The sequence below is a fragment of the Ambystoma mexicanum genome, chromosome 12, assembly GCF_040938575.1.
Source record: "Ambystoma mexicanum isolate Mex_15411 chromosome 12, UKY_AmexF1_1, whole genome shotgun sequence".
Taxonomy (NCBI): domain Eukaryota; kingdom Metazoa; phylum Chordata; class Amphibia; order Caudata; family Ambystomatidae; genus Ambystoma; species Ambystoma mexicanum.
The window spans coordinates 1191432450-1191445504 of NC_090936.1; the positions used below are offsets into that span (position 1 = coordinate 1191432450).

Genomic DNA, 13055 nt, shown 5'->3' on the forward strand with positions numbered 1-13055 from the left:
TCATTTAGTGGTGGGGGCATAAGTACTTCCACTACTGAATCAAGGTCCTGGAATTTAACAGACATGAAATTCAGTACACAGTATGGAGATGCGCCAATCTTGAATTATGTCTACAGCCCCCATAAAAAAACACTAACCCTTTGCAAAGGCCGTTGCGCTTTTGTTGGGGTTGAAGCCCCAGAATGAAAGCGTAGAAGAGGTCGTGGGTGTTGACATTTCTCACTGGGGAATACCCCACATTGCAAGTCGCGGGAACCCAAGCAAAAGCGCAGAGCAATATTATTATTGAATGACAGACCGCACAAGGTGCATTACCACTGACTTCCGCTGGGTGGAGACAAAGGCCGCGCTTTGCTCTGCTTGTGACCACGTGCACTGTTCGCGCCCGCACGCCGCTGGGCCGGGCTGCCTGGCGCTCGCATCCTCAGAGCTAGTTCCCAGGGATGCTGGAGAAACGGAGCAGGCTTATTCCCGGGCTCTGAACGCGATTTGCCTGCTCCGGAGCACGGGGGCCCTGCTGTACTTCTCATGCACGGGCGGCCCCGGGCATTCCCTGAGCTGGGGAGGCCGTTCAAGGTTTGCTCCGAGTGAAAGAAGCGAAAAGGGCACAGGGAGGCTGCAAAAAGCACAAAAAGCGGCAGGAAAAGAAAGAAGAGGAAAAAAGAAGCCGGGAGAGGAGCAAAAGAAGAAATGACGAGCCCTTAAAACCAATCCTGATCGCAGATTGCTGCGCGTCGTGTTAGGTGCACACGGGAGTTGGCAGCGGATTTTTCACCACTAATTTGAAGTTTATTTGTGATTGCCGGCTTGGCTTTTGCAGTTGCCACTTGGATATACAGGGGGCCGTGTTTTGGTTCGTGGCCCCCAGCAGCCGTGTGGGGGTTCCGCGTTGGGAGCCGAGTTCTCAGGGATTGGCTTTGCTGTTCACAAGGTTGCATTTCCACCGCGGGCCTTTGCCCGCACACCTGGCCGTGGAAACGCGGAAGCATTGCGCCGAGACGCGGAGGTGACCTTCGAGTTCCCTTCTGGAGCCTTTTGGGGGGCCCAACCCTGGAAGTGGCACGCGAAGGTGGGCTGTTGGGGGCACCGGACTGTGTGGGGTGCGGGCAGACATTGGGGAGAGGAGGGTAAAGTCCCCATCACAGGCTGTGCCTCACTGTCTTGGATGTCGTGAAACCCACTGACCTCGGAGAACAGCCACCAACCAACCCATCCATCCATCAATCCGTCAGAGACCCCAGTCCACCAGTTCACCCAACTATCCCCCACAAAACAAGCAATTCATTCATCCATCCAGCCATCCATCCATCAGAGACCCCAGTCCATCCATCTACCGGTCCACCCAGCTATCCTCCCCAAAACAAGCAATCCATCCATCCATCCATCCATCCATCCTCCATCCATCCATCCATCCGAGACCCCCGTCCACCGGTTCAGCGAGCTATCCTCCCAAAAACAAGCAATCCATCCATTCATTCATTCATTCATTCATTCATTCATTCATTCATTCATTCATTCATCCATCCGAGACCCCAGTCCGTCAACCCACCGGTCCACCCAGCTATCCTCCAAAACAATCAATCCATCCAGCCACCTATCCATTCATCCACCAATTCATTCACCCACCTTCCCAGCATCAATCCCTTCACTCAACACCCATCCACCCGCCCTTCTGCACCCCCACACGGAGGAGCTCGCTCTAGAGGGCGGGGGCGGCTCTCCTGAAGGTGAACCTCTCCGTCCAGTCCCCTTTTCCAGGAGCCAGGGGCCGCCGGATGCGCTCAAGGTGCTGAGACCAGGAGCTGCGCTAGGACTGGGCACCCACCGGGCAGCAGGACCTGCAGGGGGGCTATGGGGGAGAGTCTGCTTTGGTAATTGCCGTCTTTGGAAGCTGCTGTTCTCCATCTGGAATTCTACCTGACCGCACACCCTAGCAGGCAGCGCCTCGGATGTAACTTTGGCTGCATAGGAGCTACAGTCTGGGCTGCGCGTGTGGATTGTGTGTCCTGGAAACGCAAGCCGCCGCCGCTGCCGCCTGGAAGGGAGCCCTGGGGGGAGAGAGGGTAGGAGATGCTGCAGAGTGAGATCCGGCCCTGCTGCCCAGCCCGGACCTGAAGACGCGCAATTCTGGAGGGAAGAGGCCGCAGGTAGGTCCCTGCCAGGCACAGCTTGGCATAGTCCTGCCCGTGCCAGGCACGGCGTGGCACCACCGTGCCTGTGCTAGGTACATCATCGCACAGCCCTGTCTGTGCCAGACCACCAGTACGGTGCCTCCCTGCCTGTGCAAAGGTACCGGTAGGGCACAATCTGAGTGTGCCAGTGCCTAGCATGGCACAGCCCTGCCAGTGCTAGGCACATCAGGGCGCCACCCTGCCCGTGCCACGTCTTAGATGGGCGCAGCTCTGCCCGTTCCAGAGCCTAACATGGCACGGCCATGCCCTGCCCGTGCCAGGGCATCTTTGCATTAATGTGCGGCTGTATTGTTTGTTGGTGGGCATGGCCCCTGGTCTTGACTATAGCATTTTTAATTTAGGGGGGTACAGGAGACCGCCGGAGCTACGTGTTCATGTTTCCTGCAGGGGCACGTTGGCAGCACCAGGGGAGCCGGTGTACATACGCCCTTCTCTGGGGCGCCCAACTACGAGGGCACGTGGATGTTGGCATGTGGGTCACGAGAGCGGGCTGGGCTGGGGGGCTACCTTAGCTTTACCTTGGAGCAGGCTGCATTGTATGTCTTGTCAAAGAGAGGGGGGGCGGTGGTTACAGAACGAAACAAGTGCAGAGAGGGGGCACACAGAGGGTCAATGAGCCCACTTCCTGGCACTTGGAGGCTGGGGAGGGGAGCTGGGTGCGGATTCAGGGGCAGGCTTGTGGGGGTGAACGGTGCTTGGAACAAGTGCACATTGGAACATGGGGTTCGGAGAGAGGGGGGAGGGCATGGGATTTAAGGACAAGGGGGGTGTTGGGGGCTGGAATAAGGGTAGGGTGACGCTTGGGGCAAGATAAGGGGAGTGGCAGGGCTTGGCATTGTGGATTCAATAAGGGCACATTGTGCTTGGGGTAGGAGAAGGGGAGATGGGCTCGTCTTCAGGGGCAGGCCTTGGGGGAGGCCTGGGGGGCTTGATGGAACAAGGGCACCTTGATGCTTGGGGCAGGATAAGGGGTGGTGTCATTGCTTCAGCGACAAGGCTTGGGGAGAGGTTTGGGATGGAACAAGGACACACTGTGCTTGGGGCAGCATAAGGGGAGGTGGTGACAGGGCTTCAAGGACAGGCCTTGGGGAAAGGTTTGGGGATGGAATAAGGGCACATTGTGCTTGGGCCAGCATAAGGGGAGGTGTGTGGGCTACAGGGGCAGGCCCTGGGGAGAGGTTTGGGGATGGAATTAGGACACATTGTGCTTGGGCCAGCATAAGGAGAGGTGTGTGGGCTACAGGGGCAGGCCCTGGGGAGAGCTTTGGGGATGGAATTGGGACAGGTATCATGGGGAAGTTTGGAAGGAGCTTGCCCCTGGGTTTGGTGCTTGGGGCAGGAGAAGGGGCAATGGGATTGGCTGTGCATTGGGTGATGGGGAAATGGGCTGCACTCCAGGAGAGGGCTGGTGGGGATGAAGCAAGGGTCGGGGCATGGGATGGGGGTAAAGGTGGAGGGCGGGAGATGTGACAATCCACACACTCAGGCTATGAAACAATAGAAGGCGAGGCGACAGTGGCTTCGAAGGCTTTAATGGAATTGGGCGGAGGGTGTGTATTTATAATGCGCCTATTCACAATGTGTTTCGAGGGGGTCGGAGAGGCACTGGCTGGTTTTGGCTTTTCCACAGGGTGTGGATGGTAGTGGTGTGGGATCTGTGGTAGTGCCAGCCTCCCTGGCACTACACCCAGCTACATAGTTGGGCCCCGGCTGAGGGACTACAGAAGGAAGAAATGATGTGGCACGTTTGCTTGTGGTCACTGTGTTTTCAGTGTGGGGAATTGTGGTTGTGCGCTTTAGGCCATGGGGCAGGATGTGGATATGATGGTGCAGGGCCACAGGCACATAAGGCTGGATCCTCCAGTGTAGACCTTTAGAGCTGTGGGGGTGGGCATGGATTCCCTGGTACATAGCATCCGAGCTTTAAGGTGGGTTCTGGATCCACAAGTACAACGCTTTACAGCTGTGGGCCTGGGTCTGGATCTACTGGTATAGCGCCTTAGAGCTGTATCACTGGCTTTAGAATATCTGGTACAAAGCTTTAGAGCTGTCAGTCTGGGTCTACTGGTATAGAGCTTTAGAGCTGTATCTCTGATTTCCGAATGTCTGGTACAAAGTGGTAGTGCTGTGGGTCTGGGCCTGGATCTACTGGATTCGAGCCTTAGAGCTGTATCACTGGCTTCAGAATATCTGGTACAAAGCTTTAGAGCTGTCAGTCTGGGTCTACTGGTATAGAGCTTTAGAGCTGTATCTCTGATTTCCGAATGTCTGGTACAAAGTGGTAGTGCTGTGGGTCTGGATCTGGATCTACTGGTATAAATCTTTAGAGCTGTATCACTGGTTTCAGAATGTCTGGTACAAAGCTTTAGAGCTGTGGGTCTGGGTCTGGGTCTACTGGTATAAAACTTTAGAGCTGCATCACTGGTTTCAGAATATCTGGTACAAAGCTTTAGAGCTGTCAGTCTGGGTCTACTGGTATAGAGCTTTAGAGCTGTATCTCTGATTTCTGAATGTCTGGTACAAAGTGGTAGTGCTGTGGGTCTGGGCCTGGATCTACTGGATTCGAGCCTTAGAACTGTATCATTGGTCCCGGAATGTCTGGTACAGAGGTTTTCAGCTGTGGGTCCAGGCCTGCATTCAGTGGTATAGAGCTTTAGAGCTGTATGGCTGGGACTGGATCCACTGGTGCAGAGCGTTAGAGCTGTTGGTCTGGATCAACTCGTACAGAGCTTTAGAGCTGTGAGGCAGGATATAGATTTACTTGTAAAGAGCTTTAGATCGGTTTGGCGCTACATCTGGATTCACTGGTATATAGTGGAAGAGCTCTAGAGCTGGGACTAGATCCACTAGTGCAGAACTTAAGAGCAGTGGAGCTGCGTCCCGATCCTATGGTACAGAGCTTTACCTGCAGGGTGACGATGGGGATCCTCTGGTACAGCGCTTTAGAACTACCGTCTGATTGAAGAACATTTGACATATAGCTTTGGAGCTGTGGGCCTCAGTATGGATTCAATGGCACAGAGCTTTAGAGATGTAGGGCTGGCTCTGTGTCCACTGGTACAGAGCTTTAGAGCTGTGACTCTGGGTATGGATGCACTAGTGCAGAGCTTTAGAGATGTAAGGCTGGCTCCGTGTCCACTGGTACAGAGCTTTAGAGCTGTGACTCTGGGTATGGATGTACTAGTGCAGAGCTTTAGAGATGTAGGGCTGGCTCTGTGTCCACTGGTACAGAGCTTTACAGCTGTGACTCTGGGTATGGATGCACAAGTGCAGAGCTTTAGAGGTGTAAGGCTGGCTCTGTGTCCACTGGTACAGAGCTTTAGAGCTGTGACTCTGGGTATGGATGCACTAGTGCAGAGCTTTGGGGCTGCAGGGCCGGCTGTGTGTCCACTGGTACAGAGCTTTAGAGCTGTGACTCTGGGTATGGATGCACTAGTGCAGAGCTTTAGAGATGTAGGGCCGGCTCTGTGTCCACTGGTACAGAGCTTTAGAGCTGTGACTCTGGGTATGGATCCAATGGTACAGAGCTTTAGAGATGTAGGGCCGGCTCTGTGTTCACTGGTACAGAGCTTTAGAGCCGTGACTCTGGGTATGGATGCACTAGTGCAGAGCTTTAGAGATGTAAGGCTGGCTCTGTGTCCACTGGTACAGAGCTTTAGAGCCGTGACTCTGGGTATGGATGCACTAGTGCAGAGCTTTAGAGATGTAGGGCTGGCTCTGGGTCCACTGGTACAAAGCTTTAGAGCCGTGACTCTGGGAATGGATGCACTAGTGCAGAGCTTTAGAGATGTAGGGATGGCTCTGTGTCCACTGGTACAGAGCTTTAGAGCCGTGACTCTGGGTATGGATGCACTAGTGCAGAGCTTTAGAGATGTAGGGCTGGCTCTGTGTCCACTGGTACAGAGCTTTACAGCTGTGACTCTGGGTATGGATGCACTAGTGCAGAGCTTTAGAGATGTAAGGCTGGCTCCGTGTCCACTGGCACAGAGCTTTAGAGCTGTGACTCTGGGTATGGATGAGCTAGTGCAGAGCTTTAGAGATGTAAGGCTGTCTCCGTGTCCACTGGTACAGAGCTTTAGAGCTGTGACTCTGGGTATGGATGCACTAGTGCAGAGCTTTAGGGTGCAGGGCTGAGGCTGGTTCTCCTGGTACAGAGCAGCTTTAGAGCTGTGGGGCTAGAACTGAATTCAATTATATAGAGCTTTAGAGGTATGGTCTGGGTCTGGGACTGGCTCCACTGGTGCAGAGCTTTAGAGCTGTGGGGCTGGGACTGGATCCACTGGTGCAGAGCTTTAGGGCTGCTGATCTGGCTATGGATCCTCTGATACAGAGCTTTAGAGCTGTGGAGCTGAGACTGGCTCCACTGGGGCAGAGCTTTAGGGCTGCTTGTCTGGGTATGGATCCTCTGATACAGAGATTTAGAGCTGTGGAGCTGGGTCTGGTTTCGAAACACATTGTGTATAGGCGCTATATAAATAAACTATCCTATCATGTCACTGGTACAAAGCTTTAGAGCTGTGCTGCTGTGGGTCTGTATCCACTGGAGCAGAGCTTCAGGGCTGCTGGTCTGGGTATGGATCCTCTGATACAGAGCTTTAGAGCTGTGGGGCTGGGACTGGCGCCACTGGAGCAGAGATTTGACGTCGTGGGACTGGATCCACTGGTGCAGAGCTTTAGAGCTGTGGGGCTGGGACTGGCCCCACTTGAGCAGAGCTTTAGGGCTGCTGGTCTGGGTATGGATATTCTGATACAGAGCTTTAGAGCTGTGGGGCTGGAAATGGCACCACTGGAGCAGAGCTTTAGGGCTGCTGGTCTGGGTATGGATATTCTGATACAGAGCTTTAGAGCTGTGGGGCTGGAAATGGCACCACTGGAGCAGAGATTTGACGTTGTGGGTCTGGATTCACTGGTGCAGAGCTTTAGAGCTGTGGAGCTGGGTCTGGTTTCGAAACACATTGTGTATAGGCGCTATATAAATAAACTATTCTATCATGTCACTGGTACAAAGCTTTAGAGCTGTGCTGCTGTGGGCCTGTATCCACTGGTCTAGAGCGTATGGGCTGCAGGGCTGGGTTATTGCAGTGGGGCTAATTGTGCATCCTTTGCTCCAATGAGTCATGGGGCTGGGCGTGGATCCTCTGGCACAGGCTCATATTTAGGCACGTGGACTGGGTATAGACATTGGTGCCCAGATCCACGCGTTGGCTTGTATAGGCCAGCAGTGCTATGGGCCTCCATAGTGATGCCCCTGGTGCAAACTCAAGCTTAGGCTGTGGGCGTGGCTATAAAAGACACGGGCTAAGAGGCTGCTGAGCTAGAATATGAATCTTCTGATGCAAAGACAGGCGTAGGGCTGTGGAGATGGCTGTGGACATGGTATTCAGACATAACCCTAGTCTATTGTGCTAGAATCTGGTCCTCTGGTACAGATCCAGGCCGAGGACTGTGGAAATGGACCTCATGATATAGATATTCACTTCCGCTTTCATGCTGGTAAGGAGGCATACACTTCCACTGTGAGGCTGGTAAGGAGGCATACACTTCCACTGTAAGGCTGGTAAGGAGACATACACTTCCGTTGTGAGGCTGGTAAGGAGACATACACTTCCGCTGTGAGGCTGGTAAGGAGGCATACACTTCCACTGTGAGGCTGGTAAGGAGGCATACACTTCCACTGTGAGGCTGGTAAGGAGACATACACTTCCGTTGTGAGGCTGGTAAGGAGGCATACACTTCCACTGTGAGGCTGGAAAGGAGGCATACACTTCCGTTGTGAGGCTGGTAAGGAGGCATACACTTCCACTGTGAGGCTGGTAAGGAGGCATACACTTCCGCTGTGAGGCTGGTAAGGAGGCATACACTTCCGCTGTGAGGCTGGTAAGGAGGCATACACTTCCACTGTGAGGCTGGTAAGGAGACATACACTTCCGCTGTGAGGCTGGTAAGGAGGCATACACTTCCGCTGTGAGGCTGGTAAGGAGGCATACACTTCCGCTGTGAGGCTGGTAAGGAGACATACACTTCCACTGTGAGGCTGGTAAGGAGGCATACACTTCCGCTGTGAGGCTGGTAAGAAGACATACACTTCCGCTGTGAGGCTGGTAAGGAGGCATACACTTCCGCTGTGAGGCTGGTAAGGAGACATACACTTCCACTGTGAGGCTGGTAAGGAGACATACACTTCCGTTGTGAGGCTGGTAAGGAGACATACACTTCCGCTGTGAGGCTGGTAAGGAGGCATACACTTCCACTGTGAGGCTGGTAAGGAGGCATACACTTCCACTGTGAGGCTGGTAAGGAGACATACACTTCCACTCCGAGGCTGGTAAGGAGACATACACTTCCGCTGTGAGGCTGGTAAGGAGACATACACTTCCACTGCGAGGCTGGTAAGGAGACATACACTTCCACTGTGAGTCTGGTAAGGAGACATACACTTACGCTGTGGGGCTGGTAAGGAGACATACACTTCCGTTGTGAGGCTGGTAAGGAGGCATACACTTCCGCTGTGAGGCTGGTAAGGAGGCATACACTTCCACTGTGAGGCTGGTAAGGAGACATACACTTACGCTGTGAGGCTGGTAAGGAGGCATACACTTCCACTGTGAGGCTGGTAAGGAGACATACACTTCCACTGTGAGGCTGGTAAGGAGACATACACTTCCACTGTGAGGCTGGTAAGGAGACATACACTTCCACTGTGAGGCTGGTAAGGAGACATACACTTCCACTGTGAGGCTGGTAAGGAGACATACACTTCCACTGTGAGGCTGGTAAGGAGACATACACTTACGCTGTGAGGCTGGTAAGGAGACATACACTTCCACTGTGAGGCTGGTAAGGAGACATACACTTCCACTCCGAGGCTGGTAAGGAGACATACACTTCCACTGTGAGGCTGGTAAGGAGACATACACTTACGCTGTGAGGCTGGTAAGGAGACATACACTTCCACTGTGAGGCTGGTAAGGAGACATACACTTCCACTGTGAGGCTGGTAAGGAGACATACACTTACGCTGTGAGGCTGGTAAGGAGACATACACTTCCACTGTGAGGCTGGTAAGGAGACATACACTTCCACTGTGAGGCTGGTAAGGACCTCTCGTATAGAAATCCAAGGACATGACTGTAAAGCTGGACCCTTTGAAATAGACAAGCATTTCTGCTGTGAGGCTGTGCATGGATCCTTCTGCACAGGCCCAGGCTTGAGTCATGCAGCGGGACATGGGCGCAGTTCTACAGGGAACTGTGTTTACACCCACTAGTGGAGACCCTAAGTGCTGTGGCCCCCGAGAAAAGTCCGCGGGGAGCAATCAAAGGAGAGGCTGAGGTATAGAAGCAGGAAGTGGAGTAGTTGGAGGGGGCGGGGTGGGGGGTTAGTAGTAGGTTGAGAGAAAGCTTAGCATTCGTCAGCCAGATGCGGGCAAGGCAAAGGCAAGTTGGGGTCAGCAGGTCAGGAAAAGGGGAGTCCATTGTAGGTTGACGTTAGCCGGCCAGAATCAGGTTGCGGTTAATTTGTCAGCCGTTGGAGAGTCTGCATTACTTTGGGGATAGTGGGTCAGGTCTATGCTGACGATGGGAGCTTTAGACTAAGGGCTGGAAATCTGAGGGTGCAGGCTCAATAGAGGTTCTAGGCTAAGGACTGGCAATGTGGGTCTGGAGGATCAATGGGGGCCCTAACCTAAGGACTGGCAACGTGGGTCTGGAGGATCAATGGGGGTCCTAACCTAAGGACTGGCAATACTGGGATGGAGGATCAATGGGGGACAATGCTGGGATGGAGGATCAATGGGGTCCTAACCTAAGGACTGGCAATGCTGGGATGGAGGATTAGTAGGGGTCCTAACCTAAGGACTGGCAATGCTGGGATTGGAGTATCAATGCAGGCAATGCTGGGATGGAGGATCAATGGGTGTCCTAACCTAAGGATTGGCAATGCTGGGATGGAGGATCAATGGGGGGCAATGCTGGGATGGAGGATCAATGGGGGTCCTAACCTAAGGACTGGCAATGCTGGGATTGGAGTATCAATGCAGGCAATGCTGGGATGGAGGATCAATGGGTGTCCTAACCTAAGGATTGGCAATGCTGGGATGGAGGATCAATGGGGGGCAATGCTGGGATGGAGGATCAATGGGGGTCCTAACCTAGCGACTGGCAATTTGGGCCTGGGGGATCAATTGAGTCCTAACCTAAGGACTGGCAAAATGTGTCTGGAGGATCAATGGGAGAGAGGGAGAGAGGAGAGAGAGAAGAGAGAGAGGGGGAGGGAGCGAGAGAGAGAGAGGGAGAAGAAGAGAAAGAGAGAGTGCAGAAAGAGAGGGAGGGGATAGATCGAGCAGAGAGAGAGAGGGAGAGAAAGAGAAAGAGAGAGTGGGAGAAACAGAGAGAGTGAGAAACAGAGGAAAAAAGAGGGAGAGAGAGAGAGTGGGAGCGAGAGGGAGAGAGAGAGCGGGAGAAGAAGAGAGAGAGAGAGAGAGAGAGAGGGAGAGAGAGAGGACAGACGGAAAGAGAGAGAGAGGAGGGAGAGAGAGAGATCGAGTAGAGAGAGAGAGAGAGGGAGAGAAAGAGAAAGAGCAGAGAGAGAGGGGGAGCGAGAGGACAAAGGACAGAGAGAGAGAGGGAGAGAGAGAGAAAGAGAGAGTGGGAGAAACAGAGAGAGTGAGAAACAGAGGGAAAAAGAGGGAGAGAGAGAGTGGGAGCGAGAGGGAGAGAGAGAGCGGGAGAAGAAGAGAGAGAGAGAGAGAGAGAGGGAGAGAGAGAGGACAGACGGAAAGAGAGAGAGAGGAGGGAGAGAGAGAGATCGAGTAGAGAGAGAGAGAGAGGGAGAGAGAGAGAAAGAGAGAGAGAGAGGGAGGGAGAGAGAGACACACACACTCGGGTGGGTATGCGCCTAGTTTGGTGCAGGTGTGCGTCCAGGCTCATCCTGGATACCCAAGAGATCAGCCTTTGCCATGCCTTGGCGTAAGGCGCAATATAAATCACACATTAAATACAACGTACACATGCCCGGTGCTCTCGCCTGGTGGTGGTTCTGGCCATCTCTGCAGCTGTCAGGGCCTGAGCTGAGTGGGTGCAGCTGGGTCTGGAGAGCAGGGTTGTAGTGGGAACTAAAAGAGACCCTAGAAATAATGTTCAAAGTGGCCCCATATGACACATTTTCAACAAGCCCAATGCTTTTCCTATGAGAAAAATTGGAAATACCACAAAAGAGGCCCAGGGTGCAGAGGTCTAAAGGGAAATCGCCAGAGTTCCCCGATAGGCCAGTCCACCCCTTGCTGGAGAGGGCGCTTCTGGGGCTGGAGGGGCTGCTGCTGGGTCTGGAGAGGGTGCTGCTGGGTCTGGAGAGGGTGCTGCTGGAGCTGGAGAGGGTGCTGCTGGGGCTGTTGAAGGTGCATCTGGGCTTGGCGAGTGTGCAGTTGGGTCTGGAGAGGTTGCAGCGGGGAATGGAGAGGGTGCACCGGGGTCTGGAAAGGGTGCATCTGGGTCTGGAGAGGGTGGTGCTGGGGCTGGAGAGGGTGAATCTGGGTCTGGAGAGGGTGATGCTGGGGCTGGTGAAGGTGCTGCTGGGTCTGGAGAGGGTGCCTCTGGGTCTGGAGAGGTTGCTGCTCGAGCTGGAGAGGGTACTGCTGGGTCTGGAGAGGGTGCCTCAGGGTCTGGAGAGGGTGCTGCTGGAGCTGGAGAGGGTGCACCTGGGTCTGGAGATGGTGCACCTGGGTCTGGAGAGGGTGCTGCTGGAGCTGGTGAAGGTGCTGCTGGGTCTGGAGAGGGTGCCTCTGGGTCTGGAGAGGTTGCTGCTCGAGCTGGAGAGGGTGCTGCTGGGTCTGGAGAGGGTGCCTCTGGGTCTGGAGAGGGTGCTGCTGGAGCTGGAGAGGGTGCACCTGGGTCTGGAGATGGTGCACCTGGGTCTGGAGATGGTGCACCTGGGTCTGGAGAGGGTGCTGCTGGAGCTGGAGAGGGTGCACCTGGGTCTGGAGAGGGTGAATCTGGGTCTGGCGAGGGTGCTGCTGGGGCTGGAGAGGGTGCATCTGGGTCTGGCGAGGGTGCAGTTGGGTCTGGAGAGGTTTCAGCGGGGAATGAGGGGTGCACCTGGGTCTGGAAAGGGTGCATCTGGGTCTGAAAAGGGTGCATCTGGGTCTGGAGAGGGTGCTGTTGGAGCTGGAGAGGGTGCACCTGGGTCTGGAGAGGGTGAATCAGGGTCTGGAGAAGCGTGCTGCTGGGTCTGGAGAGGGTGCCTCTGGGTCTGCAGAGGGTGCTGCAGGGTCTGGAGAGGCTGGGGCTAGATAGGGTGCAGGCTGGCGAGGGTGCAGCTGGAGAGGGTGCTGCTGGGGCTGTAGAGGGTGCAGCTGGTGAGGGTGCTGCTCGTGCTGTATAGGGTGCAGCTGGAGAGGGTGCTGCTGAGGCTGGCGAGGGTGCAGCTGGAGAGGGTGCTGCTGGGGCTGTAGAGGGTGCAGCTGGTGAGGGTGCTGCTCGTGCTGTATAGGGTGCAGCTGGAGAGGGTGCTGCTGAGGCTGGCGAGGGTGCAGCTGGAGAGGGTGCTGCTGGGGCTGTAGAGGGTGCAGCTGGTGAGGGTGCTGCTCGGGCTGTATAGGGTGCAGTTGGAGAGGGTGCTACTGGAGGTGGTGCAGCTTTAGAGGGCGCTGCTGGGGCTGTAGAGGGTGCAGCTGGAGAGGGTGCTGCTCGGGCTGTAGAGGGTGCAGCTGGTGAGGGTGCTGCTCGGGCTGCATAGGGTGCAGCTGGAGAGGGTGCGGCTGGGGCTGGAGGGGATACAGCTGGGGCTGCAGAGGGTGCAGGTGGGGCTGGGGAGGGTGTGACTGGAGAGAGTGTTGCTGGAGTTGGAGAGGGTGCAGCTGGAGAGGGT

General features: G+C 54.9%; 1 protein-coding gene across 3 annotated transcripts in view; it reads left to right on the top strand.

Moving 5' to 3' along the window:
* Positions 1 to 434: 434 nt before the first annotated feature.
* TAFA2 (TAFA chemokine like family member 2) overlaps positions 435 to 13055 on the top strand; it is a 1145470-nt gene continuing 1132849 nt past the window's right edge. For all 3 annotated transcript variants that reach the window (XR_011281920.1, XR_011281919.1, XM_069629850.1), the window contains exon 1: positions 435 to 2147. The gene's annotated coding sequence lies outside the window, so the exon portion shown is untranslated. The remainder of the gene's footprint in view (positions 2148 to 13055) is intronic.